The sequence below is a fragment of the Coturnix japonica genome, chromosome 14 (assembly GCF_001577835.2).
Source record: "Coturnix japonica isolate 7356 chromosome 14, Coturnix japonica 2.1, whole genome shotgun sequence".
Classification (NCBI taxonomy): Eukaryota; Metazoa; Chordata; class Aves; order Galliformes; family Phasianidae; genus Coturnix; species Coturnix japonica.
Genome location: NC_029529.1, coordinates 5,444,536 through 5,470,792, shown reverse-complemented (window position 1 = coordinate 5,470,792; position 26,257 = coordinate 5,444,536). Strand labels below are relative to the sequence as shown.

Below are 26,257 nucleotides of genomic sequence, written 5' to 3'. Positions count from 1 at the left end.
TACAGCAGTGATGACGCAACATGGATGGCCATGGACTGTGACACGCACATAGGGATGGGTGCACAACCAGTGCCAACACTCGGCTTCAGAGGAGTGATTTGGGAGGAGTTTGTCACACTGCAGGTATATTTGTGTTCAGTTAATTTTTATTGCCTTCATTTATCTCTTTATTTTTATCTTACGGTCCCTTCTGACCCCAATGGTTCTGTGAGTCTGTGACATTTGACAATATGAGACATTTCACAAATGTACATCCCATTTACTGTCCATTGGCACATCGTCAGGTGTTATTTAAGGCTTTGAAATCTGCCCATTTTCTCAGTCCCAACTCAGTCTGGCCCAGTGCATCTCTCAGGAAGAATCCATCCCAGCTGCTGGGGCTGGTGGGCTCAGAGCCAGGGAAGTGTCTATGATCTCACTGCTGCAACAATGCCTCCTTTGTCAGTGCTTTTTAAGGGAAAAGCTGCTAAACAAACTCTAATATTGCATGCCATAGGGGAAAGTTTAGAAACACGGCATCATTAGGAATAGGAAAAGCTTTCTGCTTTCCCTTACATTAGGGATTTGCTACAGCTAGTTTCTCCTGAACCACAGAAATTTACTTCCTGGCACTGAGTGAATGATAGAAAGAACTTTCCACAATGAGGCACACATGTGACACCCCAAGGCTCATAAACAACAATTGCTACAGGATAAACCTATTTCCAGGGTCTGCAAACTCCTCCCCGCAGCTGGTAGAACCCTGGTTTTCTACGTTGTGATTCAGACCTTCAGTAAGATCCTTGGTGTGTTTGATGTGTTAAAGACCTGTCAGTGAAAACTGCAGCAATACAGAAGGTGGGAATAGGAGACCTCTGCAAAATAATGACAGATCTGCTTGGAAAAATTACCTAATGGGATGCACTTGGGCTGTCTGGATCTATATCAAGCCCATTGCCCTTGAAAACAGCATCAGCTGCGCCTCCCTGGGAGCAAGTGGGTGGGTATATAAGGGGATGTAGAGGGGCTATAGGGGGGTTTGCAAGTGGTGGCTGGGTGGAGCTGGGGGGTTTCATGCTGCTGGCCTGAGAAACAGTATCAGCTCTTGTGTGCAAACTGGGAGGAAGGATGAAGAGGAGGAAAGGTCCCTAAAAGGAAATCCAGGTTGGTGTGGGTACAGGCTGCCCTGAGTGGGGATCTGGCTTTGTGGAGCACCAGGGTGTGGAAGAGTGGGACTGTAACCTTAAGTGACCTTGATGTGGGGCTTCCCTTCTGCAGTGGTAAGGAAAGATTTGTTGCAATGGTTTGGGATTTTTATGTAGGGATTTTTAACTATTTGCTAATAATCTGTATACAGGCTTGGAACTGGGAAGATTCTGCTTAACCAGGGTTCCAACAGCCCTACTAAAAAAAATCTGAGTACTTTGCATCTCTAGTGTTCTGAGTGTCCACCTCTGATGGTGTATGCTGCCCTGGCATAAGTCCCTGCAGATCTCACCCAAACTATTTCAATGCATGCATGTGGCTTAGCTTTCAAGCAATGGGATCCCAGCAGCTCTAAAAAGCTTGGGATTTATGGGAGCCTTTCACAAGACTGGGTGGGCTGTGGTTGCAATGTACCTGTACCCAAGTATATCTGTTCTACTGCCCAGGGATGCTGAAGTTGGCCAAACAGGGAGATGCTTACCTGGCTTGCGTTTGTGTAAACACTCTCTGTATCTTTCTATAAAATATTTCTATCTCTCTGCCTTTGAAAACTGGGTGCCTTTACAACCAGATCCTGCCTAACTTGCTCTGAGTGTATTTTCTTGACCTACAAACTTTGCAAATACAAGAAGCTTAAATTTTTAAGCATTTGCAACCAGTTTTCCTTCCATCTGCCAGCAACTTGGAGCCAGATGTAACTGGCTCAAAGAGATTGGAGTGTATTTTTCTGTTCAGTATTTGAAAAATGGTTTTGTTCAGGTTGCTGATGGCTCTTTGAGCAGAGTAAATATTTGATGGTGGCCAGTGCTGTGAAAACACGTGATGGGCTTTAGTTGTGAGAAAATAATTTCATTAAAAGCATGTAAGCTATTAGCGTATTAACTGCCTGCTGGAGGTGTGTTTGGTAATGGTCAAAAAAGGCCAATGGCAAAAGTAAGAAAAATAGCAGTTTGTAGAGACCTCAGCTGCCTGGCAATTACTATGAATCTTCCATGTTGAATGCCAAGGGCCAGTGCCAGTTGCCTGCACACCAGGAATTCTGTTTGCTGGCTCCAGCAGCTCCTTGTTCATTATCTCATGCAGATGCTGTCCCTGCAGAGGATCTGATGTTCTTTGCCCCATGGGCATCAGTGCACACACAGCTCCGACATACACCCTGGGGTAGGCGCTGAAGAAGTAGGTTCCTATTATTAGGTTATTTTCTTGGTGCCCTGAGCCTGAAACAATCTGAGGAGGCTGATCTGGGTCTGTTGGCAAGACGTGGGGTGGTGCAGCATTCCTGTGGTGAGGCTCATACACCTCTAATGCCTTTCCCAGCCTCTCTACAGTCCCATCTGTCTCAAGGTGGCTGTGCCAAGACCCTGTGGCTATGGCCACCCACGCCTGCAAACAGCCAAGCAAATGCAGTGCCAGTGCTCCTTCCCTCCTTTCAGGGTCTGGGAAAGCCCTTCTGGCTATTGCACAGGGTCTGGTCGGAGGTTGTGAATAATATGGTGCTCTTCTCTTAAAAATGGAATTGTTCTCACACAGAGGTGTGCAGCTCCGTTCTAAATGCCTCCTCTCTAATACATTAGATAGGCTGTCCTTCTCATAGGTTTCATACTTTTAAGCTGTTCTTAGGATTCCTATGTCTCTTTTTGATGCTCCCTAGTTTGGGAACACTGTACTGCGAGTAAAGATTGTTGGGCTGATATCTTGGGCCCCCTTTAGTTCAATTGCTATGATATAATCTGGAAAACACTGAACAATCCATCCTTTTTCCTCTCTGAACAATCTTTTTGCTCTGCAAGTCTTTCTCCTTTACAACTTCAGAACCATTTACTGTAGCTTGGGCTTAATACTGCATTAAAGGAAGTTCAAAGGTGGAGAAAATGCTAAATGAAACCTAATCCTTTCCTAGCATATATAAATATTTCTAAGTAGCTCAGTATTTGTAGCAAATTGCTTCTCTGGAGACACTCTCCTTGACCATAACTGCATATACATTTCAAAGTCTTTAATATTAGACTGAGCACTGGAAGAGGAAATTGATAATGAGCTGGGGAATATCGCAACACTGAGACAACCTGCATGGATGTTACCAGCATGAGCCTCTCTAGTCACTGACCCAGATCCATGGTGTATCATAATGAAGGTGCCCAGTGTGGCGCACTCCAGGGTGCAGTGACACCAGCACCTGCTTTTTTATCATCTGGCTGGAGTGGATGAAATGTGACCACTGGAGTTGCTTGGACTGATCTAACATGATAGATTGCCTGAGGGTGAGACAGGAGAAAATTGCTTACAAAAGCTTTTTTGGTATCTTTGTAATGCGTTCTGCTCTAATGGTTACAGCAGCTGCTTACTTGTAGTGTTACTTCCACACGAAATGGGGACAGTGCTGCTTAGCCCAGGAGAAGGCTTGTTCCTCAGCAGAGAGGACTTCGTTAACCTCTGCTTAAATCCTCTCTTCAGCTGTTTTGCTCTGGAAAGCAGCAACATTTTGCAGTGGTAGAAGGACTGATGACATGGATCATCCTGCTGGAGGAGGGTGAGCTACTTGCCAAGGCACAGGGATCAGAACCACGTCCTGTGGCTGGGGAAGGAGCAGCTGCAGGAGGATGGCACGAGAACAGGGATCTTGGTGATGAGCAGTGCTGAAGCAGGGGAGCTAATGATGCTTCAGAGATTGGTGCATGCTGAACTGAGGTTGAACCAAAAGAATTGTTCTCAGGAAGGCTTTGTCTGAAAAGTGACAGCAGCTGGAGTCACTCACAGCCCTGCTGAGGAACGAGGATCCAGTATGTCTAACACTGAGCTGTGAAATGCTGACTGGAGCTGACTGTGTGACTGTGCTTTCTTTCCTTCTGGGGCTGCCTCTGACACTTGCTGTCAGGATGCATGAGGGTTTCCACGCGCTGGAGGCATTTGGGGCCTGTACCAGGAGGGCTGAGATCCTCCTGATGCAGAACTGGCTGAGTAGTGGTCTGCTTTGCTTTCCAGGCAGGAAAATAGCACTGCAAGGACACAATGGGGGGCACAAACCTCTTCACACCCACCATGCTGAATGCTCTCTGCAAATGACTTTGGAAAAAAGCTCTTTGAACCAATTCTACAGAAGCTGCAGAGAACTTCATAATGAAAAAGTCTTTGTTTGCTCTGGAATAACTGAGAGTTTGGGGTGCTATTTTTGCTTGCAATTTTTGTGATCAGCTCTCAGCCTCTGTAAATGCCTCTATGGGAGCTATGTGCTTTTTTTTCCTTCTTTAATTGATGTACTTTGTGAAACCACTGTGTGCTGAACACCTTGCCTTTATGCCATAGAGAAACAAAGCAGCTGCCCTGGGCTGGCACGAACACACCTCTCCCACCCATCCCAATGGGAGGTAGTCATCAGTCCCTCCTGCTGATGGAGGCTGTTTGGGTCCTGGGGAACCTCCATCAGCCTGGGGGGAAAGCCACAGCTGGACGTGCCTGCTTCACCTCTAGCTCCTTTCTCAGACCTGCTGCTGACATTAGGAAGGACGCAATGCTCATTGTCTGAGATGAATGGCTATATCTCATAGCTATCTGTCTGGTAAAAGGCTTGCTTTGCAGAGATGTGAGGCATGGCTGTAAGCTGGTCTAACCACTAGCCTTAGTAGTGATTAATCTGTAAGACTGATACATGGTTTTTATTCTTTCCATTTTAGAGTCTCTCAGACTACAAAGGAATCTGGAAGGATTTGATAGCTGAGGCTTTTCTTGTCGCAAGAACAAAGGGTAAGTAGCTATCTCTTTCAGCAGCCTAGAGAGGCTTCTAGCCAAGGCTGAGAGATTAAGAGAAGCTACCTGGCAGGCAAGTTGGCTTTTAAAGGGAAAAAACAGGCTTTTAAGCTTTTGAGACAAGGGAGAGCTGAGCTGAACGCACAGGGAACAGCGAGCAAAGCAGAGGTGTTTTATATGCTCTCCTGGTTGCAAGGGTAATGGAGTAGGAAAGAATTGGCAAAACCCCCTTGTTTTTCTTTTTTGGACCCTTGTAGCATAACAAGTAAATGTTATGTAGTACAGGCATGTTTTAATTGCTCTTGATTGCTTCCAACTCACTTGCTGTCTCAGCTATTTCAGCTGCAATGAGGAGTTTACCTCTCTAAGTGACCTCAGTTTCCTCTGCTTCCACCTTCATTAGTACATAAATATTTCAGAGAAGAGCACAAAGCCCAGGTATCCTACAGCTGCGGGGACGGATATAAGCTCAGAAGTGCCTGAGTAACTTTTCCATAAGCCCAATTTACTTTGAGCTGTGTGCTGCAAAGTCACTCGGTGCCCTCAGAGCTCAGTGCAGTGATGTCTGTGCACAAGGTCAGAGGGAGCTGCAGCTCTCAGGGACAGCTGCCTTTGGAGGGAGAAACAGAAGTTGTTCAACTTGGTTGTAGCAAATACTATGTGATTCTGCAAGGTCTGAACTCCTTATAGGCTGTGCCTGGGATAGAGACTCCCCTTTTGGGTGTGTGATTGCTATGGGAGCTCCCTAGCTTTGCAGCACTGTCAGTCTGCAGCATCTCTAGAGTTGCTGTGTGGCTTGGCTGGCCAAGCAGGAAAGCTGGCCTTAGGAAATCCTCCTTCCCTCTCTCACTGTGCATGCTTGGTTTCACCTGAGCCTGAACAACCCAAGTGAGTTGTTGTGAGGGGTTAAGACACTTTTCCTCCAGCTGATTTTCCTCTTGTAGGAGAGCACGGGGAAGCTGCAGCAGTTCAAATGCAGTCAGCTGTGTCCTTCTGCTGTTCAGTCACCTTCCAAGTTAGTTTTCCTCCTTCCTCTGCTGCCCTGGACAGGGCAGGAGGGAGAGGAGAAATGCAGCTGTGGTGTCCTTGGCTGTCATCTCTCACTTTTGGGTTACTTCCACTGTGGCCAGAGGGAAGTATACAGCAGGAAAGTGCCTGTATTGCAAGTGTCATGCTGTGGCTGAGCCAAAGATCAGAGATTTCATGCAGTGATGAACTGGTCTAGCCAGGGATGGAGTGGGGTCTCCCTATAGTTTGAACAGACCTCCAATGAGCATGGCCTACTGCACTAAGCATTGAAAGCAATGCCTTATGCAAAATGCCTGTGTCCCCAAGCTAACACGACCGTAAGCTTTGTGCTGTGCTCAGTTTGGGGTCTGCCCTGAGGTTGGTTGCTTTGCAGTGTGTGTGTAGGTAGGGTGGGGGTGGGAAAGCTGTATCTTATCTCTGTCCTGTGCTGCTCCTTGTGCTTCTGCCATTAATATAAGTGGCACTGAGGTTGCTGCAGACCATCCTTTGGCCTTTCTGGGACAGTCTTGATTTGTGACAAAACACTTATTTGCTGCTCATTGGTGTCGCAGAAGACAAGCTGTGCCAAGACCACAGGTACTGGTAACCTTCACTCAGGGCTGTAATTGCTTTGTTGAAGCTGTCAAGAACATAGGTTTGAACTTTTTTATTTAAAGCACTGTCATCTGAAGGAAGCAATCTTCCCTTGTCCCATGCCTTCAGGGCTTCAGAGGGAAAGGTCTCCAAACTGGGTACTGGTAGGTGTTGCATCAATTAAAAGCTTGGCTGCCAAAGCAAGCAATGCTTCCAGACCTGTGTTTATGTCAGAACACAACTCTCATCCCTTCTCCTGGAGAATCCAGGCACTGTACTAGTTTGGTATGGGAGCTGCAGTAGCCTGAACCCACAGCTGGGCCCTTCTTGCTCTTGCTGTGAAGCAGCAGCTCCCTGGGCAGCTGTTGTGAAAACTCCAAAAAGATTGTTTTCCACTGCTCCACTCAAAGAGGAGAGATTAAATCTTCTATGTAGCTAACTGCAGGGCTCACAAATGGTGGAAGGAAGTCTGGAGGCTGCTCGCTAGCGGATCTTTAGGAAATGAAGAAATTGGCTCTTGTTATTACATGGCAGCCTTCTGGGGTTTGTGCAAATAGGTCTCCCTCAGCAGCGAGTGCTGCACAGGCTCCTTGCTCTCATGGCCAACTAATTAGACTGCTCCACAAATTGCGTTTTCACCAGAACCATTTTTATATTATGTCCAACATGGTTAGTTAGTTTGGGGAGCACTTATTAGGATTTAAAACAATGAGCTACTAATTATCTCTTGCTCAGGGGCTGAGCGGGGAATGCAACCTTTTGTCTCTCCTCCTAAATGAGGAAGCTGAGGAGCCACGCAGGGAGCTGTGCTTCCTGCAAAGCCTCCTTGCTCCCTCTTGGGACATCAGCATTCATGCCTTGCTGCTCTCCCTCCTGTGCTGAGTAATTGGTGGCTTGGATGCATCTTCCACTGTTTCTTGAAGGAATACATCTGTGTATGTGCTGTTGAAGCAATTTAGATGGTTTGAATAGTGCTTTTCTGAGCTTTCAGTCATCCTGGTCCATGATGACTGAACCTTTTCTTCCAGGTTCAGTTTGGATGTTAGGAAAAGTTTCCCTGAAACAGCCATCAGATGCTGGCACTGCTGTCCAGGGAGGTGGTGGGATCACCATCCCTTGAGCTGTTCCAGAACTGCAGAGATGTGGTACTGAGGGATGTGGTCAGTGGGTATGGTGGGGTATGAGGTTGGGCTTAGGGGGATCTTGGAGCACAGTAGAGTGAGGAGCTCTTTCCTGGTTGGCTTATTGGGCTTCTAGGGTAACCAAAGGCCTTTGTCAGAACACAGCATGGGCTCCATGCTCCTCTTTGTGCTTTATTCTACGGAAGATTACTCTGAGGGACCTCAACCTTATGTTCAGTATTGGTGCTTAACCTCTAATGAGCTGGTCAGAGGCTGAGTTAACACGTGCTGTCTCCTGGAGAGCTGTTCAGTGTGGTTTAAGGCACCTTATCACAGGGTTGTTGGCCTTTCTGGCTTATAAGCTGTTATTAGGGGACAGCAGAGAAATAAGTCCAAACCTCTGCCATGAAGTGTGTCTGGAGTCAAGCCCTGCAGGGCTGCCTGAGTCCCCAGTAGTGCTGCTTGTGACCTTCTACTGATGTCTTTCTGTGGGCAGTGGCCTGTAAATGCTATGCTTTAAACCCCTGGCTCCTGCGGTAAAACTACAAACAGTGAGTGGTTTTGTGTTCCTTCCTCTCTGATTGTGGTCTTCACAGTTAGTTATGCAAAGAAAATCCTCAAACAGTGAATGCTTCTTAAATAGGAGAGATGGATGGAGGCTCATGACTGGGGAAAGTAGGGATCACATCACTCATGAGGAAACCAAACTTTATATGCCAGCAGGCTCATCCTGCCTGCTGTATTTGTGTCCATTCCAGGGTGTTTTTAGGCTAAGCAGCATCTTTCAGAGCAGTTTTCAAAGCCACAAACTATGAGCTGTTAGGAAACCCTGACAATGCAGCTGAAGGTACATCATGCCCTATGGGTCCGAGCATGTGAACTGTCTTGATAATTGGGCTTGTTCCAATGTTTGAGTCAGTTTAATATTAAACTTATTCAAATAGTGAGGTCTCTGCCAGTGAAATGGATTTACATATGTCATTTTGTTCTGCCAGCCCAGAATCCCCTGGGATGCTCTTGTAGTCATGTTCCCCCTCTGCCACAGCTTTTCCCATTGTAAACAGCAGCCTTAAGTCAACAGCTTTGATTTAGGGCTGGGCATGGCCAATACTGCTTGGTCCCGTGCTGTCACATATGAAAGCACAGAATGCTGACCTTGTACAATATAACAGCAGCATGGAGCAAACCTTTGCCCCTTGCTTGTTTTAGAAGGAATTGGAGCTTCTCTTGAAGCCCCAAATTTACCATAGGGACCATCTCATCCACGAGATGCTCCAGCTGGAGTCAAGACCAGAGCATTACTCATCCTTAGCCCTGTGAAATTGGAGCAGTTGGGAAATTTCAGCCAGATTGATGTCTTTATTTATGCTGAGTGGTACTTTATACCAGCCTGCTGAAGCAAATCACCATGATTAAATGTCAGAAGCTGGTTTCTTGTAACCTTTGGTGGGAAAACTTCCCTGTCTGGAGGAGTATTTCAAGGATGAAATACTCTCTCCGCTGCAGCATGTGAGTTTAAACCCTCTTGAAATAAAAAGCCTTCTGAACAGGGTTTAAATACAAGCGAGGTGACACACAGACAAGTACGTGTCTCTTGTCTAAGAAAAACCTCATCTAAGATGGGCAGCTAAGCTGCTTTCATGCTGAAAACCCTTCCTCCACTCCCAATGGGATGGCTAAAGTATCTCTGATGGTGATCTTCAAAAGAAACCAACTCTGCAGTTTGTTCTTGGTTGTCCTTGTTGTCTAGAGCAGTTCAGGTCCCTGGTTTTACAGACTTCATCAAGCCATGGCTCAGAAGCCACTGCTTGGAGCCTCACCAGTACTGCAGAAGTTGCTGTAAATGTATGATGTACCCCCTAGGATCACAATAGATTAATTACAAGGATGAAACCATTTCTGCGCTGCTTTGTGGATACACATCTGCATCCACATCAAAGGCAATGATGCATCCTGGGCTGTGAGTCTTTCTGAAGCATATATGTGACCATTTGTGATACCTTGGTCACAACTTGGGACCCCTGTTTGCATTGCCCTGGGGCTGTGCTGGGAGCTAAAAGGGCACGCTGTCATTAGGATCTGTTGGGAAGTGCTGTTAATAAAGTGTCCCTTCATTTCAACTCTGGGCCACATAAGAAATGCTGATTTATGAGGTACTGCTTTGGATTGTCATTTTTTTCTCTGCTTTGTTTTTAATCTTAGATATTAGGATTCATTGGTGGTTCCTCTACCAACCTCTTCCCTAATGCTGTATGAATGTTCTCTTAAGTCAGCAAGAAATCTCTTCTGTCATTTAACTCTGTGATTGACTGCTAATAAGTTACGATTCCCTGATAACTGGAAATTGTAAATCTAGCTTCTCTCATTCATTGTGCAGTCTTCCAGGAATCAAAATCCATATCCTCAAGTACCATAAATTTCCTCTCCTCCATTAGCTCCAAGTAGGAAACACAGACAGTCCAGTTCCTTACCTGTTCTCTGGATCTAAGGAACAAAAGGACTCAAAAGACTGTCTTTTCTTTGCAGGTCACACTTAAAATAGCCTTCCTGGTCTCTCCAGGAGATTAATACCTAGAGAGGCACAAAAGTATTGCTGCCTTATAACAAATTACAAAGACATGACAGGTGTCGTCTAACGGGGACATCTTATTTATGGGATTAATGACACATCTGAAGCCAGTTGCCTTATCTGGCAAGAACTGACTTAACAGAGGATCCAGTGGGTGGCTTACAAAGCCCCCTCAAAGCTGCCGTGGTTGAGTTGCAGGAAACAATTACTTTAGGTAGGTCAAAAGTAGGAAGTGAGCTGTCAGTGACAGTGATCAATAGTTAATATCATTACTGGGGGACAAGTGCAGATCAGATGGTGGAGATGTTTCCAAGTGCAAGGGTTGGCTAGGGAAGAAAAGACAGCCAAAAAGCAGTGATAAACTGTTGTGGGAAACATCCATATCAATGATCAGCTCATCTTTAGGCATGTGCTCATGTCCCCCTGCTCCTTCCTCCCCCAGGCGATAAGGATGTGGGGAGAACTCCCTGGGTGCTGCAGGGCTGGGCTGTTCCCATGGCACAGCTCCTTGTGCCTGCTGCCTTTATATGTAGAGATCCGATAGATCTCTGAGTCTGGCAACGGAGCTTTAACTCATCCCTCATCTGCAGGGTTCATCAGTGAATTTAACCAGAAGCCAAACAAGGCAAGAAGGCAATTAAGCTATTGATTCAAGGTGCTGTTGGGAAGAAGCCTGCAGTCAGGCTGTGCTAATAAAGCTCCATGGACTGGTAAGTTGCTGTCTGTAGTTTTGGTTTAGGCAGGAGCTTGATGGTTTCTGTTATTCAAGTCAGCTTGCTTTTGGAGCATTTCATTGGGAGAATCTGGAGTGTAGAGTTTATCAGTTTGTTGGCCCTGGGATTTGTGTGGGGATGCCTGGAATCTCCAGGGTAGTGACTGTCAGGGGCTGTATGTGTTCAAGTAGCTGCTAAAATATCGGGATCCCAGCACTGTGCAGCCATTAACCACTCCCAGTCCTGGTCCTTTCATGCAGGTTTATACTGAAATGCATCTTTCTGAAGCTGAGCTCTTCATTTGGACTCCATAAAATCATCTTGTATGTATTCTGATAGCTATAGAGCAAGCATGCGTGTCTCTGGATTGGGACTTCTGATGAAGTCTTGGTGTGGGGCTTTGTTCCAAATAGGGCTGGAGGGGATTTCTTCTAACAGTAATGAGGATTTTCTCTGGGGTGGAAACTCTGATGCTCAATTGATGCCAACGAATAAGTTGTCAGAAGTTTAACACAGCAGATTGCTTTTTTTTTTTCCCCAGTGTTCACATGGGTGTACTACACAGTATTGTAAAGTAAATCCCTGGGCTGCTCCAACTAACATGCTCCAGTTTCATTGGCATTTGGCCTACTATTTCAGAAAGGAAAATGTCACTTCTGACCTAAATAAGATTTTGCTTCTAAGAGGCTCTAGGGTGAAAACCTGCTTCCAGTTGAAACCTAGAGGCTGTGCTTGAGTGGATTAGAGTGGAGTCAGCTCCATGTTTTCAGTGCAACTCTGAGCCAATTAAAGGTAATAAGCTTCTTAGGATGGTGTAATCGGTAATGAAGGGTATGACTCCAAGTTTCAGGTCTGTTCTTAATGAGCCCATAGAAATCTGGATGTATCAGGGAACTTCCTTTGTCTGGACTGGGAGAAGGTTTTCTTCTGGCTTTTCCCATTCAAGACAGTCAGAGAGCAGATGCTGCTTCTCAACTGAAGGCAGAACCCCAAAATCTGAAAGGCGTAGAATAAGATGTGAGATTGGTCAGAAAACTAAATGTGGGGAGAAAGAAGGAAGAACCTGTCTAATCCTTCCAAGTAAGCATGAGAAGAAACACTCATCTTTATATGACATAAATGTCTTTTAATGGACTATCTGTTTAAGACAAATAACTTCATATTTTTGATATGAGGATTCAGTTTGGAAATGAGCGAGCTGCTTTGTAGAGTGGTAGGGCATGAAGCATGGGAAGAAAGAAAAACGCAAGATTGACTTGGAGAGAAAGTGTGACAGCTCATCTCCAAATATGACAGAAAGGGGCCAGGCACGTATAGCCACATTTATTTCAACCCTTTCATTGGCTGAAATGAGAAGGGTTTCTCCTGAATGTGCTGCTTTTTTTTTTTTCCTTTTTTCTTTTTTAACCTACCCTATGAATAAGGCTTTGGCCATTTTAAAAGCTGACATGCTAATAAAAGACTATTAAATCCTGCCACTTCCTTTATGGAGCAGGAATAAGTCAAGACGGACATGACCAATGAGAGGGGAAGAAGGCTCCAAATGTGATGGTTTATTAAACATTTCACCCTCGGTGTATTTCATATGTATGAGGCTACTGTCACTGTCCTACTAATGCTCCTTCAGATCACAGTGACAATAGAAAGGAGCCCTAAAATGGAGCAGAGCGCATCCCATGTGAGTGGCATTGCCAGGGATACTTCTGGCCACAGCAATGTGAAGGGAAGGACTGAGGAGCTCCCAGCCCATAGCAAACATGGGCTGGTTTGGGTAAGTGGGTCTGATGCTGCATCTCCTTTTCTCTGTGCTCTGATCTCCTGAAAAAGAAATGATTTTTGGCCAGGACCAGATGCCTTTCTATATGTGCATAAGCACAGTGTGTGTCAGAAGCTGGGGCCAGCCTGCAGGTCTCTCACCCTATTTCTTTAGGGTCAGGAAACAATTTTGCCTTGTTTTGACCCTCTCTTGCTCCCACTGCTATCCCACACTTATCTGTGAGCAGACATTTTTTTCCCTTGCTGCTGGCATGATGCAGATATTTCCTGCCAGCCCTGGCCAAGCGATAATGCTGACCAGAAGAGGAGGCAGATCAATTTTCTGGCTAACAAAGATAAATTTAAATTAAATTATGCTGGACTGTCCTGCCACAACACCAAAAATACCTCCCTGAACTCAGCCTTGCAGATTATTGGGAATAAACACAAGGTTGCCCAGAGCTGGTAACCCCATTGAAAAAGTTTCATGACCCTATTTCAGGTTGAAAACCCCAGTCTGAGAAATGCTGAGCCCTCAGAAAGAAGGAAAAGCAAACTTGCTTATAGTGGGCTGAAGTGAAGCTTTGCTTAGGAAGATGGAGGCCCAGAGCTTTCTCTGATGTTACATAAACACAGTTTGGATGAGTAAAATCAGTTGCCTCCATTGCTTGCTGTGTATTGTGGATGTTCTGCAAGGAAATGTGAGATTTGACTTCCAGAGGTCCTGATGATTCTAATGTGTTCTGGCTTCATCCTCCTCAATAAAGACCTCATGGAAGAGGCTGGGAAGCAGCCCATCCAATCTCAAGGTCTCTGTCAATGTGTCATGATTGGAAAAGTAAATCTAAGTGTGGAAATGTTCTATGCCATCAATGGGAAGATGCTCTTAGGGACAGTAGGAGTTCCTTTTGCTCCCATTTCCTGCCTTGCTGTCTCCATCACTTCTTTCCTCAGCTTTCAGATACTGGGTTCAGCTGGTGCTGAGCAGTATCTCGAGGTGGCTGCTCTCCTTCCTATCCCTGCATCATCATCTTTGTGAAGCCTTTTTAATAGATGTGGCTGAATTATTCATCGTGCACAAATTAGCTGATGGGCACTGTCCTTCTGTGAGTGTTTATCATGCTATTTTTTTCTTTCACATGGGCCATTAACTGGTTAGAGATTTTGATCAGAACGTGGCATTTTCCATCTACTTGCTCAGACTATTTTTCCCAAGGTAGATATTATCCATGGTGATTTGTCTGGAGAGTTTTCTCTCTACCATGGGGCAGTTTTTGCTCTCAGTGGCTTCATGGCATATAGCAAGTGCTCTCCTTGCAGGTTTCAAGCAGGCAGACATTGCAGATTGAAGGATTTCTTGCCTTTTCCTTCTGAGGATAAAATGTTGCAAATGTGCCAGGTGTAGCTGTGGGGACAGGAACTTTAACTGCATGTGGCCCTGTGCAGGACCTTGTCTTTAGGGGTTCCTGATGCTCTGCTGGTGTGAAACAAAAACTTGTTCATTCCATAGTTCTTACTGTATCAGATTCAAACAGCCAATAGGGAAATCTTAAAAGAACAGTGTGTACATCTTTGCTCTTTCTTATCCCTAAATATTCAAAATTCTCTTGAAAATGTAGTTCCCAGATGTTGTCGTTGCCCCCTTCCATCCCTTCAAGTTATCTCAGCTGATTTTCCCACCTGGGGACTCTGCCCACATGTCTGCAGTTCCTCCCATCCTCCTGTGCTGTTTGAAGGTGTCCCTGCAAAACCTCCCCAAAGGCTGCTGTTGTACTTGTATCTGATGGTATAGTTGCTAGTGTCTGCTCTAAAGGTGCTCTAGTTTGGGGCTTTTGCTTATATCACAGAATCACTGTTTGCAGGAGCTGCTGAGCACCCATTGCTCCCCTAGTGCTTTGCAGAGCTTAGTTCCCAGCATATGTGCACAGAGCTGCTTCCAGCCCCACGATCTCCCTCTCTCACTCTGCCATGGAGCTCTTGGGTTAATTTTTCTGCCTTCTTTTGTTGGTGGTGTTTTATTTCCGCTAAATTAGCTTGTTGTTGCACTGCCCGTACTCGCTAAAGGTCACAAAGTAAATACTGTGCTACTGTCTCACGTATTAAAGCTGCTTCCTACATTAGCTTTTCATGTGTTTTTGGACTGTTAGAACTATCTCCTTGCTCTTTGCTTTTGGTGATCAAAGCATCATTTATGCAGTAATCACATGCAGAATATGCTTCATCTCCCCCAGCAGTTCCTGTGATGCTGCTCCCAGAGAATGTTTCCCTATCTCCAGTTTCTCAGGTGGATCAGCTCAGGAGGGAAATGGTTAAATGTTTTATAAGGTGGGAGGGGGGGAATAGTAAAATGGGCCTTATTTGTTCTGTAATGAGACTCCTGGTACCAAGGAGAACAGTTACTGGCTGTCAGTGAGCCCAGCAAAATTGTCTTATACACTGTTCTAGAAGGCTGAAAGGTCATAAAAAGGATTTAGCACTATCGCAGGAGACAACTTTGTTTAAGCAGTGTCATTAGTCTCTTCGTAGATCTTTTTATAGTGCTTTCTGCCTTGTTTTGTTGCTTTCTTTCTTCCCCCCCCCCTTCTCCTTTTTCAGGCTGGAAGTCAATGTGTTCTCCTTACAGCCACCTGGTGCCAGGGTGGGCTGCATGAGGTGGGGTCTTGGAGGGAGAGGAATAGGGAAAATGGGCTGTAAGGAACTGGAGATGATGGGATGGAGGCTGAGGAATGAACTTTGTGTTGTGTGTTTCAGAGGTAAAAAAAAATTCCAAGGTTTGCAAGAGGGAGAGACCATTCTGGTGCTTGCATCTTGTGTGAGCTTGGACAGGCAGAGATCATTGAGGCTGCATGCATTTTCCTCATCTATAGTAGCAAGAATGGTGTTACCAGGGGCAGGAAGCATAGGGATGGCTAAAGAGAACTCAATGATGTGAAAACAATTCAGGTTTGAAACAGGCCTTGGTGTAGGAAGTGGGAGAGCCTCTGCACATAGACCCTGAAAGGGCAGGAGATGGCCAGAAGAAGAAATAAATCCATTGGCAAAGTCTTTTCACAGACCTGTCATTCAGGAGTGGTTCCTATAACCATAGAATGGCAAACAGAGTATTCTTTATGAAAGGAGGAGGAAAAGCAATCCAGGCAGCAAGTGGCTTTTCATAGTCTGCAAAGCTTTAGACAAATTGTGAAGGAAAGAATAATGGGATGAAAATAGGACCGGGTCCAATCCAGTCTTACAAAGGCACATTGAACCTGCATGCCTTGATATTTTTTGTTGGTAGGAGAACCGGTTCCCTCCACAAAGGAAAAATGCATTTCTTCTTTGGCTGGCTTTTGGTTAAGTAATATTCTGGGGATGTTTGAGTGGATGAAAAGTGAATAATCTGTGCTAAAAGACAATGCTGGTGCATGAACAAGTATTAATGTGTAATAAAAACTTAAAAAATAACCTGAGAAATGGGTCCTCAGCCGTTGGAGGAGAGGCTTTTGCTGGGTTTGAGGAGAGCTGAATGATGCTATGGTCATAGCAAATGCTGGAGCAGCAGCAGCATGAGGTTGCCCTGTCCCCATAGCACCAGGTATGCAAGGTCTAGACTGAAAGGGCTAGAGAAGGAGGGGTTGGCAGGATTAGTGATGCAAAACTTGCTGATTTTGCCTGGGTTCTCATGCAAACCAAGTCTAAGCACCCAATAATTCATAGTGCACAGCCAAGGTGGTGAGCATGGCTGACGTGACTTTGGTGGAACCTGGCTGATGTGCCATCCTTCACTAGCACTGCTTGTGGAGGCACAACACAGCCATGAGTATTTTCTTCTAATCTGTGCTTTGCATTAACAAATGGAAGGGACCAATAAGGATCACTGAGTGCACTTTGGGAACTTCTATAGTTCTGCTCCCATTTATCTCTGGGTTGCAGTTGTGTTAGGAGAGTGTTTGGTTGGCAAGAGCTGATGCTGCACTGCAGGGATGCTGGGGCTGCAGCAGGAACCATCCTGGTCCAAAGAGCATGAGAGAGGCAAAGTGTGCAGCAGGAAATTCCCTTTGCTGTTGCTACTTTCTCTCTCATATCACATCTGATCATCCTTCTGCAAAAAAATAGGAGGGAAGACCCGGGTCCCCCCTGCCCTTCCCTGTGGGGTTTTGCTGCGCTTCTGGAAAGAGAGGCCACCAGCAGAGGGCACACAATATATGGAGATGGAGATCCCGTGGAGTCCTACGAGCAGCACCCTTCAGGCACTGCTCAGCACATGCTGATCCTATTTTATTCCAAAAGGAGACATCAAGGCATGGAGAGAAGTGGTGCCTCCAAAGTTGGAGACTCTTGGAGCACAGTGTGTGTCCTGCTATGCAGAGCTGTGATATTCATTGCTCTACACAAGGAAGCTTTGATTTGGTTTCACTTCTTCCCCTCAGACTCTGTTTTTGGTGGTTGAGGGTTGTTTTGTTTTCCTCCTTCTGCCTGATCGAGGCACTGAGGATCCAAACTGAGGCATTTTAAAGTCCAAAAGTCCCAAATCCAGCATGGCTGGTTTGGGTGCTCATTGCCTGGTGCAGAGCTGGCTCCAATTGAAAGCACTTCAACCTTCATGAACAGAAATTTCTTCCATCTACTTCCAAGTCCTTTAGGTTTCCGCGTATCAAGACATCAGCTGCAAATGTTGTTTGAAAATGCTTAGCAAGGTGGAGTCCATTGGCATCAATCAGTCACCGAAGACAAACCAGCTTGATTTCTTGCTCTTCTTTCATATTCCTTTCCAGCAAAGCTCTGGAGGTGTCATTAGGAGCAGTGAGCTCTTTGGGGACTGTCTGACAGCTGCTGAGCGGGTCAGTTCTGCATCATTAATTTGCTTCTCAGCTTCTATCCCTGCCACAAACTGAGGGTGACGAGTGGCTGCTCAGCAGAGGAAGCACCTATTGGGGTCCTGCTATGACCCCCAAAAAACCCTGCACCAAGGCAGGATGGTGCCCCCACATAGAGGGATGTGCTCAGCATCATGTTGCCTGTGTGAATGGAAAGGTCTGCGTTGACTGATGAGCCAAGTGTCCACCTCCTGGCTCAGCAGCAGCTCTCTGGAGATGGGACCTGCTTCTCACCAGCTGCTTTGTGGCACTGGGGCTGGATACAACAAAGGAGCAGTGGCCTGTGTACCATGTACAGAGCCTGAAACACAGCACAAATGAATCTGTGGTGGGCTCTGAGCCCTCTATCCTCCATCTGTGGTCAGTTCAGGTACTTGGGTGCATCAAAGTGGTTGTGCTGGGAAGCTTTAGTGCAATAAACCGTCGCCGTTATTAATGTTTGTTCTTTTGTCTATTTATCCCCCATGAATTTCTCAGTGGGGCCCAGTTTTCCTTCTTGTCCTACTACAGCCCCTCTGCATTATTGAGAAGAACCATCCAATTAAATAATCTCAGAAAATAACCCTGAAAATTGCACCTCAGCCATAAAATGGAGGGCTGAAAACATCCCCAGGAGCTCCTCATACATGTCACCTGAAAATAATAATTCTAATTAGCTTCCCTGCCTGCCCTTGGGTCCAGGCTAATAAATCCTAATGAACAATAGCTGATTGAAGTACATTCTTCTGAGTTATTTAAGACAGCGAGTGTGCTTCATTCCAAGGGAACAGTTAACAGCACTAGTGGGTCACAGGCACATCCCCTTGCAATGAGCGAGGTTGAAGGAGCAGAGCAGCGGTGTTTTCCATGCGGCCTTGGGGATGCTGAATGCTGACTTGTAGACCAGCAGGGAAGCCTTAACTAATAGAAACATCTCTGCAAAAGAGCATTTTTAAGGCAGGCTGGCTACTGAGTGATGTGACTGCTTAAAGCAGCAGTGAGGAAAAGGTGATTTGGGCTCAGTCTCCTACTTGCAGATCAGTTTCATGCTTGATGCCGTGGCTATGATGTCCCTGCTTTTTGCCCTGTGTGGGTGCAGCCTAAGAGAGAAGAAGTGGTTGTACCCTGATTAATGAAATTGGAATGAGCTACAGACTGGGGCAGGATAAGGGATGGCTTTATTCCTATGACTTACCCAGGTGGCAACAAATGTGAAAGCAAATCTTACTGCATCTCGGCTGCTTAGCAAAGCATCCTTCTTCCCCCTTACAAAATGTGCTGCCACTTTTCTCCTATAAATCAGCACTTCTTTTCAATGCTCAGCTTTTCAGTAAACTGGATATCCCCTAACAGGTAAAATACTGTTGGTAAATACCTGCTTTTCCAAAAGCAGCATTTCCTTCCTTCCTCCCCATACGATGGATGGAGCAGTTCCTCCTAAAGAAAAGCAGTTGGGAGGTGACCCTGCTGGGAGCACACAGCACAAAGCTGTGCAATGGGTCATAAAGTTAACAGCATCCCTCAGACACCTGCAGCACGCTGGTGTGGCAGCCCACAGAGGAGTGCCCAAGCAGAAGCCAGTTGCAGTCTCTCAGCACAGCAATTGTGTTATTAAGAAATAGTTTTTCTGTGCACTTGATGTCTGTTTAGCTGCGTCCACCAAGCTGTTCTTTGTCCTGCAGATGCATTTAACCTATTGCTTCTAGCTTGTTTGCACTTTTATTTACTTGCCTGTCTCTCTAGGTCTATAAATAAGAACGTTTTCACATACAGAGCTAATAGAAGGGCAAAGGTGGGATGGAGTAAGACTTCTTGCATTTATTTGCTTTTAGTTTGCAGAAGACTTGTGTTCTTGCTCAGTTATTGATGCAGCCTGAACTGCCTGGCTCCCATTCAATCTAGCAAGAGCCTTACTTCTATAAGCATGTGCCATCTCTTTGGGCTTGTGTACCTGCTACTGTTGGAAAGTTACAGCATGCAGAAAAAAAGATGATGGAAAAGGCCAGCGTGCCACTGATCTATACATGCTGCCATATAGGCTGCCGCAGCATTGCCCCATGGGTGAAACCCTGGAGCATTTTGCCATATTCACTTCTAAATTACCCAGCAAAAACATTTTATACCTTCCTTCCCTTTCAGGATTACCTTAAATAATTCCTGTTCACTTTGGTACTGTTAGCCATAAAGCAAAGAGGCAGCTGCAGAGATTTCAGCTGGAAGCTGCACCTCCGGACCTGCCTGTGGCACAGGTATGAGCCAGCCCTGGTGACAGCAGCGTGATAGGACCACATGCAATGTGTTGACAATGTATGATTCCCATCCAGCCTTGTAGCAGAGTCCTCCAGCAGATGCCTGGGAAACCTTGGGCTGCAGGGAGCAGAACTGACTTTGACCCTGCCTTGTGTTTATTCCCAGCAACTACTGCTCAGATTTTCTGTGTCTTGCAGGCCTTGGAGAAGGCGATGAGCAGCGGGTGCCCTCCACCAGGACAGCAAGCTCTGCATCCTCTGGGTGTCCATCTATCCATCCTGCACAGCCCTGCGGTGCTATTGCAGGCGAGGAGCAGACCAGGTATCCCAGACAAGGTTTGCAAACCAGGACGTGACTGCACCCAGCCTGTGCCTGGCACGTGCAGCTGTTCAGTGTCTACGGTGTGGGATTAAAATAGCCAGCATGCTCCTCATGTCCCACAGCTCTTTGCTTTGCAGAGCTGGAGCCCTGCAACAGCCCTCTCCCACAGCCCCACCAAGGGACGCCCCTGGGCCAAGGGCACTGCGTGGTGAAGGCATGCACTTGTATGGGGCCTGCAGAGCTCTGGGCTGTGCCCTTGGGGACTGGCTGCATGGACTTATTTCAGTTTTTGGAGACAGGAGTTAGCAGAGTTTCATGGGAACGCTTTATACTTTCACTGTGCATTTGGTTCAGTATTTTCTAATGGTTCTAAATCAGTTACTCGTTTAACCCGGGCTGAGTAAAGAGACTTTGATAGGCTGAAATTTTGGCCTCGGAGCAATAAAGTCTTTCTAAATACTGCAGAAGCCGAAATATTTATTTTTGGCTTTGTTCACTGTCTGAAGTGATGAAAGGATTCTTTCAGGCAGCTGTTCTCTGCGTCTTGTAAAGTCAGCTGCCCCACAAAGAGGGAGAAAAAGATGCTCCCTTGACCTTCTGACACTCTCTGTGAGCCTCATGCTTCATATAGAGCCTCTTCTGCTGACCTCCCTGGAGCCAGAGACCACTTGGATGTCACCATCTCGGGCTGTCACTTCCAATGAGGGAGAAGCTCATTTTGTCATTAAGGCATAGGGGAGCCTGGATTTGCTCCACTGTCACAGGCTTCTTGTGCAAGGCCAGATAGACTGTCTGGGTAAGGCACTGTCTAAGTTCATTAATGGTTTTGTTCTCCTGATTTCAGCTTTAGAGGCGGTCTGAGGAACACAGGCTTTCAGTGGTAGGGATGGCGTGGACAGCTGTTGGACTGTGATCACAGAATCAGTAAGGCTGGTAAAGCTCTCTAATATCACAAGCCCAAACCCATCCCATCCCACTGTGCCCACTGACCATGTCCCTCAGTGCCACATCTCCACAGTTCTGGAACACCTTTAAGGATGGTGACCCCACTACTCCCTGGGCAGCAGTGCCAGATCCTAACTGCTTTCCAGAGGAGAAATGTCTCCATGTATCCCACCTGAGCCTCCCCCAACATTACTTGAAGCTATTGTCTCTTGTCCTATCTCTCCCACGATCCATAGGTGCCATGTATGGAATTAAGGCAAAGGATAACAGGAGCTGGCAGAAGGGCTCATATGCAAGGGACTGTGCAGCTCTGGACCTTGGTGGCTGTGGAAGGAGAAGTGCAGTACTGACCCCATTGCAGGTGGGTTCATGGGATGCTGAGCACTATGCAGGTACTCTGAGGACGAACACCCATTGCAGGCTACAGGTGTTTGGGCTTTGATTAAAGACTGTAAAGCCATGGCTGCTGCCTCACCAGGCAGGGTGGCAATGCAATAAATCAAGATAAAATCAGTGGAGCATTAAACAAGCCATGAGTGATTTACAATAAATTGTGTAAAGAACATTATAGGAGTTTCATAGAACAAGGAAATTACAGCTAGATCAGGGTGAGGCACTGCTTAGTTCTAGTTTCCTCTTGCATTTAGTTTCATTCAGCTGTAGCCCTGTGTGGGCATTGCTTTGCTACCTGCATGCATCCCAGACCCTGAGCACTTTGCTGCTCGATAGCTGAACCCACACAGCACTGCAGTGTTTTGCCTCTTTGGTTATACTTCTTTACCTTGTGTTTGCTGCCCAACAGTTGTCTTTGAGGGCTGGAAGAGAAATGTCAAACCACTTAGTGTGTGTAAAAAGCATCTGCTTGCTTCCCCTCTGTGGATGCGTAACAGTCCCAAATTAAATTATTGCTCATGCAAAGCATCTTCTAATATATTCAGCCCATACATATTCTGTATATATCACTGTGTATGTTAAATCCTCTAATATATTCATCTCCTCAGCATCATCAGCTTGGGTAATTCATTTAAACTATTAGCAGCTATTTAAAAGACTTTTCCCCCATAAGATTTGGTTCTTAGTGCAAGAAAGGTCATTTTGTCCAGTAAATTAGTGAGTCTGTGCCATCAGCACTTTGCCTCAGTGATTTCAAGTATTCTGTCACACCATAAATGCATTTACCAACAACAAAATCAATTAGAATAATTTTACCTCTGATGGGGCCTGACCTACAGTGAAGTCATTTAAATGAACAAATTCATTTTAATTCATTTTAAATCTACTCAGGTACTTCTTTGGTTAAATTGCGCTTTATTTGCCTTTAATTTTCTGTTGTCTTCTGCATAGAAGAATAAATTGTCAGCAAGAAATCAGACTCTTGCAGCCTTTGAGGTTTGAGATCTGCACCAAAAGTGTTTTTGATACTGGCAACAAGCTGAAAAGTCATTATTTTTGTCTTGTCTTGCCCACCTAATAAACAAGTAGGAATGTAGCTGTAAAAGCAAAGCTCCTCTCATTCTCACTGCGTAAGGCTACAGAGTCATCAGTGACGTTAAGGGACATGAAATTCCAGCTCTGTGGAAGGAAATGATCTTGCTGGGGAAATCATGGCCATGGTGATTTCTTTGGTGTTGGCTCCCTCTCAGCAAGCATCCATCTGTATTGTGAAGACAATGAAGACATAAGCAAAGGGAGAACATGGAGACCAACTTCTCCCATTTCAGGTTGTGCCTTCCAGTAATTTTCATAGAATCACAGAGTGGTTTGTGTTGTAAGGGACTTCTCAATGCTATCAGGTCCCACTCCCTGCACTGAGCAGGGACACCCACAGCTCTATCAGTGCTCAGAGCCCCATCCAGCCTGACTGTGTGTGTCTGCAGGGATGGGGTACTGCCACCTCTCTGAGCACCCTGTGCCATTCCTCACCACCCTCAATTTATTACTGTGCCCTTCTTTTGGGGACATTTTCCAGGAAAGCACTGCCTGTCGCTGCCAACCTGGTAGCTCCTCTTCTGCCCTGCTGGGGCTGTTGGCTTTGAATCAACTTCACGTGGAAATTATTTTTAACCAATATTTCTTATGGAAATATTCCATTTACAGCATGTGCTAAAAGCATAAAACGTAAGAAGGCAGATTTGGGCACTGTACTTTTTTTTTTCCTCAAGGACTCAGAGAATATTTTGCAGAGTTATTTTAAACAGCTTTTTATATTTAGCAAGTCTAAGCATGATACAAGAAGTAAATAAATCAAAGCACCAAACACAACAGAAGAAAGAGAGAAGCCACAATGCAGGTTTTGAACCTGTCCAAAACACGTGGGCTTGGAATACGTTTGCATTTGGAAATGCTGCATTTCAGAAGCAGTGCAGGTGGGTGAAGGGTTTGAAGCTTTGTGCTGCTCTAACATGGAGCTGAAAGCTCATAGGGATGGAAAATGGTATTGTTTTTTTTTCTGGAGGTTAAGTGGAATTGAGGCAGAATGGACCTCAGAGGCATCACAGTGTGCTGGTCCTGCTCTGGGATTTAGGTAGGATATGAAGCCTTTGTACTCCTTTTGTGGTCCAGGTGGGTTTCTTCAATCAGGGCAACCTGTGGTTACAAGATACCAACACAAGATGTTTGCAAGATGCCCTGCAGGGCTGTTATGGGTGCCTTACAGATCACTTTTCAACAGAAAGCCTAGGAGATGAGGTGCGCCCATCAGAGCACAGGGCAGAATGGAGGCTGAGCACAGCAGAACTGATGGAGAAAGAAGGGGAAGGGCTGAGATGGGAGTGCGATGGGAGAAGGAGCCCTGGAGTAGGTGAAGTGTTTTCTGGTGCTGAGGAAATGACAAATTATTGGTGAATTTGAAAGTCATAAAAGTAAAAATATACCGCTGGCTGGGGACCTATTTATCTATCTATTTTAAAATGCATCTTAACATCCATGTATTTTTAATTAAAAATACATTTTAGCACCAGTGCAGCCAAACTACCACAGTGCCAATCTCCTTTTTTGGAAATTTCTCCTTAGCATTCTGAATTTATAACAAATTCATTGTTTCTAATACAATTTTTTCCCCTTTCTCTCGTCAATTTATTATCTGTTTTTCATTTCCCTTCTCTTTTGTTAATCTTTCTAAATAACTTTAAAGTGGTCCTCCATCTATTTAGCTAAATGAATTCACTCCACAGATACTCATTATTTTGAGAATGATTTATGCAAGCACTATTAGCGAGATTGTTCCTTGTTTGAAGGTTTTTCTGCAATCAGAAGAACTCGGATTTGAGTCAGCTAGAATGAGATCCAGTGAAAAAAAGAATTATTACATAAAGTATTCAGCACCTCCGTCAGGCTTTGTATGTGGGAGGTCAGCTCCAAAGGCATAAAAACACAAAGCAGCTTCTTGCTGTGGGTCTGACCCACTGATCTTACCTTAGCCTGGGAAATGCTATAGCATCATACCCCCAAATTAAATCAGATTGTTGTTGTTTTTCCAGCTGATCCTTGCAACTCTATGGGAACAGGTTCTGTGTCACTGTCATAGAGGCGTACAGGACATGTGTCATGCAGGGGATCAAGAGCCAGGGTAGCCCTCATTCCTTTGGGTCACTGGGGGGCTTGCAGCCCTTGGGAGGCTATAGGAAAAGTGGGAAGGAAAACAGTCCATAAGTTACCTTTATGAAAAACACTCGAGATGACTTGGGGATCTTTCTGCAAGGCCCTATCTTGTCTTTCTGTACCAGCAAATAACTGCTTTGTACTAAATAAATGAAACAATGAAGATGAGGAAGGAAGGGAGGTTAGATGCCCTCAGTCCACGTGCGGACTGTGATGGAGCAGACCCTTTTTCTTCACTGCTTAAAAACCACTGTGGCTGCTGTAGCTTTGGGAGCTGTCTTGGCCTGGGTGGCTGCTGTCTGTGTGGTTTCGGGGCAGCTGTGCCCATCCCCAACCTTCCCACCTCCTGTGTGCTCTGGAGTACAGCCAGGTGCGTGCCAGTGGGGGACAATCTATGAGGGCCAGCTAAGAGCATTACACATCCCATTAGGGCAGCTGTGAAATCACGAGCCAAGTGCCCATTCAGGGTATATACAGCCTCAGATCAGTATCGATCTTGAGATTTCTGCTGGCTTCTTAGTGACAGCAGCACTGTGGCCAGATCCTTCTGGCTGGTGTAGACCTGCAGAAGCCCTCCTGCTGCCAGCGCAGCCATCTGGAGTAAATGAAGCAGGATCTGTCCTGCTCCTTCCAAGTGCCACATGTGGGTTAAGCAGGAAGCATGGGAAGGAGGGAGTGTTTTTGCCAACAAAATGTTGTCTCTCCTCAGCAATGACCACCATTGGAGTTAATTCATCTTTCGGAGGATGAGCCAAAATCCCCACTGAGGATTGGTTTGGGCCTATTTTTTGCCAAGCTTCATCAAAATCCTGTGTTTCTGCAATAAAAGTCCCTCTCAGCTGCCACTGTTGTATGGAGTTTACTAATAAGGCTCTTGGCTTTAAATACTTCCAATCGGGCAACAGGTTAAGATCTTGAAAATGCCATACTCTGTGTATGATGCCTGTCCATGGGAAGGCTGTCTGCAGCCCCAGCTCAGCCAAGGACAGCTGCAAGGAACTGCTTTGAGGGTGGATCTGCTGGCCAGGGGAGCAGCATCCTGCTCTCTGACATGGGGCTGGAGAGGAGGCAGTGCATGGTTTATGGCCTGGGCAGCTTTTGCTATCGCTCTCCAGGCTTGGCCTCTTCCCACTATAGTAGAACTCCTTTTGTTCCTTCAAAGGTCATTTTCCTAAGCAAGATAATTTACGAGTGGAAGCCGAGTTGCTCAAGGAGAGCCACACCAACTCACAGACAAATCTCCCCTTCCTACGGTAATTTATGATTTGCCCTAATTATCCAGTATAAACGCATGGAAACTCCGAGTGCAATCTCTCCTTCGCACCATTCGCCATCGCTTTGCAGGCCGTGTCCTGCTTGTCAGAAGCATTGTTTGTTCAATAATAAAATTGCCACATACTGTTAATCACAACCTGCAAACATCTAATAAAACAACCACCGAACGCGCGTGTGTAAAACCATCTCCTCGCTGGCCCCATTAGGCTCAGTGCTTTCTGCTTGGAGAGCGGCATGACCTCCCTTTTCAATCAATTCCCAGTTATTAACCATGAAGAATAGCGTTGGGAACTGCATTTGCAAATTGAATGTGGTGGTACAGAATGAGCTCATTCTTTAAAA

At 45.8% G+C, this 26,257-nt stretch overlaps 1 long non-coding RNA gene across 2 annotated transcripts; it reads left to right on the top strand.

Moving 5' to 3' along the window:
• Nucleotides 1-1,036: 1,036 nt before the first annotated feature.
• LOC107320812 lies at nucleotides 1,037-26,257 on the top strand. 2 transcript variants are annotated; one of them, XR_001558384.2, is made up of 7 exons: nucleotides 1,037-1,143; nucleotides 4,857-4,926; nucleotides 19,664-19,773; nucleotides 19,972-20,095; nucleotides 20,940-21,019; nucleotides 21,277-21,401; nucleotides 25,350-26,257. It is a non-coding gene; the product is annotated as an uncharacterized LOC107320812 (long non-coding RNA). The 2 variants fall into 2 exon arrangements; XR_004308979.1 differs by having other exon boundaries at nucleotides 21,277-26,257.